Genomic DNA, 3,995 nt, shown 5'->3' with positions numbered 1-3,995 from the left:
TTATAGCGTGGCATTACCAAAGTTCTGTAGTATTTTACATAGTATAGCATAACTAAAGTTTTGTGGCATTTTACACAGCATAGCATATCAAAGTTTCGTAGCATAAGTAAAGGTCTGTGGTATTTTACACAGCGTAGCATAACTAGAGGTCTGTGGCAGTTTGAGGTCTGTGGCAGTGATACTTTACTCAGCATAAGTAAAGGTCTGTGGTATTTTACACAGCATTGTAATCCGTCGTTCACATCCTTTGAGCAAATCTAAAATCATTCCTTTTCAAGAAGACACGTTCCATACTCTTTATTCTATCGACCCACACCTATTTCTTCCTCGCGCAATGTTGTAGCAGCAGCTACAGGAGTAGACTAGTTGTAGTGGTTATAGTGCTTTTTACGTCTTGCCTTCACTGTAACCTGTCTGTCCTTCACTGTAACCTTCACTGTAACCTGTCTGTCCTTCACTGTAACCTTCACTGTAACCTGTCTGTCCTTCACTGTAACCTGTCTGTCCTTCACTGTAACCTGTCTGTCCTTCACTGTAACCTGTCTGTCCTTCACTGTAACCTGTCTGTCCTTCACTGTAACCTGTCTGTTCTTCCTGTCTATCCTTCACTGTAACCTGTCTGTTCTTCCTGTCTGTCCTTCACTGTAACCTGTCTGTCCTTCACTGTAACCTGTCTGTCCTTCACTGTAACCTGTCTGTTCTTCCTGTCTGTCCTTCACTGTAACCTGTCTGTCCTTCACTGTAACCTGTCTGTCCTTCACTGTAACCTTCACTGTAACCTGTCTGTCCTTCACTGTAACCTGTCTGTCCTTCACTGTAACCTTCACTGTAATCTGTCTGTCCTTCACTGTAACCTGTCTGTCCTTCACTGTAACCTTCACTGTAACCTGTCTGTCCTTCACTGAAACCTGTCTGTCCTTCACTGTAACCTGTCTGTTTCACTGTAACCTGTCTGTTCTTCCCGTCTGTCCTTCACTGTAACTTGTCTGTTCTTCCCGTCTATCCTTCACTGTAACTTGTCTGTCCTTCACTGTAACCTGTCTGTTCTTCCTGTCTGTCCTTCACTGTAACCTGTCTGTCCTTCCTGTCTGTCCTTCACTGTAACCTGTCTGTCCTTCACTGTAACCTTCCCTGTAACCTTCACTGTAACCTGTCTGTCCTTCACTGTAACCTGTCTGTTCTTCCTGTCTGTCCTTCACTGTAACCTGTCTGTCCTTCACTGTAACCTGTCTGTTCTTCCTGTCTGTCCTTCACTGTAACCTGTCTGTTCTTCCTGTCTGTCCTTCACTGTAACCTGTCTGTCCTTCACTGTAACCTGTCTGTTCTTCCTGTCTGTCCTTTACTGTAACCTGTCTGTTCTTCCTGTCTGTCCTTCACTGTAACCTGTCTGTCCTTCACTGTAACCTTCACTGTAACCTGTCTGTCCTTCACTGTAACCTGTCTGTCCTTCACTGTAACCTGTCTGTTCTTCCTGTCTGTTTTTCACTGTAACCTGTCTGTCCTTCACTGTAACCTGTCTGTTCTTCCCGTCTGTCCTTCACTGTAACCTGTCTGTTCTTCCTGTCTGTCCTTCACTGTAACCTGTCTGTCCTTCACTGTAACCTGTCTGTTCTTCCTGTCTGTCCTTCACTGTAACCTGTCTGTCCTTCACTGTAACCTGTCTGTTCTTCCTGTCTGTCCTTCACTGTAACCTGTCTGTTCTTCACTGTAACCTGTCTGTTCTTCCTGTCTGTCCTTCACTGCAACCTGTCTGTCCTTCACTGTAACCTGTCTGTTCTTCCTGTCTATCCTTCACTGTAACCTGTCTGTTCTTCCTGTCTGTCCTTCACTGTAACCTGTCTGTCCTTCACTGTAACCTTCACTGTAACCTGTCTGTCCTTCACTGTAACCTTCACTGTAACCTGTCTGTCCTTCACTGTAACCTGTCTGTTTTTCACTGTAACCTGTCTATCCTTCACTGTAACCTGTCTGTTCTTCTTGTCTGTCCTTCACTGTAACCTGTCTGTCCTTCACTGTAACCTTCACTGTAACCTGTCTGTCCTTCACTGTAACCTTCACTGTAACCTGTCTGTCCTTCACTGTAACCTGTCTGTCCTTCACTGTAACCTTCACTGTAACCTGTCTGTCCTTCACTGTAACCTGTCTGTCCTTCACTGTAACCTTCACTGTAACCTGTCTGTCCTTCACTGTAACCTTCACTGTAACCTGTCTGTCCTTCACTGTAACCTGTCTGTCCTTCACTGTAACCTTCACTGTAACCTGTCTGTCCTTCACTGTAACCTGTCTGTTCTTCCTGTCTGTCCTTCACTGTAACCTGTCTGTTCTTCCTGTGTCTGTCCTTCACTGTAACCTGTCTGTCTTCCTACTGTAACCTTCACTGTAACCTGTCTTCCTTCACTGTACCTTCACTGTAACCTGTCTGTCCTTCACTGTACCTGTCTGTTTTTCACTGTAACCTGTCTTCCTTCACTGTAACCTGTCTGTTCTTCCTGTCTTGTCCTTCACTGTAACCTGTTGTCCTTCACTGTAACTGTCTTCACTGTAACCTGTCTGTCCTTCACTGTAACCTGTCTGTTCTTCCTGTTGTCCTTCACTGTAACCTGTCTGTTCTTCCTGTTGTCCTTCACTGTAACCTGTCTGTCCTTCACTGTAACCTTCACTGTAACCTTCACTGTAACCTGTCTGTCCTTCACTGTAACCTGTCTGTTCTTCCTGTTTGTCCTTCACTGTAACCTGTCTGTCCTTCACTGTAACCTGTCTGTTCTTCCTGTCTGTCCTTCACTGCAGTGTGTGTAGCTGTCTGTCCTGTTTGCCGTGCCGCGGAGTGCCAGCCCAAAAAGACAGGCACGGTGTCAGATGGCTGCCCCTCACTGCTGACAGGCAAATAAGCAAAGCGCTGAACTTTATCTGGGAGTAATACAACGGAGAAGGGGAAGGAAAGAAAAGAAAAGGAATTCACCCAGTCAGTTCCCTACTGCTGAAACACACACACACACACACACTACCCCCATCCTCCATTCCTATGCCCCCATCCAGAACATAACATGGTGAAATTTGTAGTGTGTGTGTGTGCACATAATTCACGGTCTATAAACACCCAGCTGTGGTGATGGAGAAAGCAGACACGCTGTGGGACTGCATCGTCTTCCACACAGTGTTCTCTGTGTACTAAGTTCTTTGATAAACTTCTCTGATGTTATCGTGTCAGCACGTGACACACGAGGTCACACCATGTCCCACTGAACCAGTTTGATTTTTTTTTTCTTTTCTTTTTTTCGTCAAAACAGATTCCTCCGTGTGAAATTCGGGCTGCTCTCTGGGCCCGGAGAGAGCGTCCTCACGGTTTAACGCCGCTTTTTTATCGTTTTTTTTCTGTATGTGTGAATTTGTCTAAAGATTTTTGCCAGGAACAAACCCCTTTTTTTTGCGGTGAGATCTGTCAAGTGCGCTATGTTCATATTGTGCACGGGACCACGGTTTGCCGTCTCACGCAAATGAGGAAGGGGGGTGGAAGGGGGTGGGAGGGTGGTGGGGCTTGGGGGGGGGGGGGGGGGGGGGCGCAGGAAAGAAAATCACGGTCCCTTCACGGGACTCGAACCCATGGACACTCGCTTCCATGTCGGGGGCGTCACCGTGAGGGAAAGAAGGGGAGGGGACAAACACAAATCTTGACCTCTCTCATCTACCCCTGACTGCAGACGGTGAGCGGCACTGTCGAAGGGGTTGGTGGACGAGCTGGATGGATGAAGTTCTACACTTGAAGTTGAGCAATGACTGCGATGACGGACGAGTTGAAGATGGGTGAAGGGGCGTTGTTGGGGGAGGGTCAAAAGGGTGTGGTTGGACCGGGAAACGGGAAACAATTTGGTGGGGCGGAAGGGAATGAATGGGCTGTAGTGTCCGCGCTCAACTCAGAACCATTGCAGTCTGGCGAAGAGACGCCGACTTGTTTGCCGTGCGGACTCAGGCGGAAAAGAAAAAGAACAGGAACAGAC

The sequence above is a fragment of the Babylonia areolata genome, chromosome 8 (assembly GCF_041734735.1).
Source record: "Babylonia areolata isolate BAREFJ2019XMU chromosome 8, ASM4173473v1, whole genome shotgun sequence".
NCBI lineage: Eukaryota > Metazoa > Mollusca > Gastropoda > Neogastropoda > Buccinidae > Babylonia > Babylonia areolata.
Note: the sequence above shows the minus strand (reverse complement) of the source record.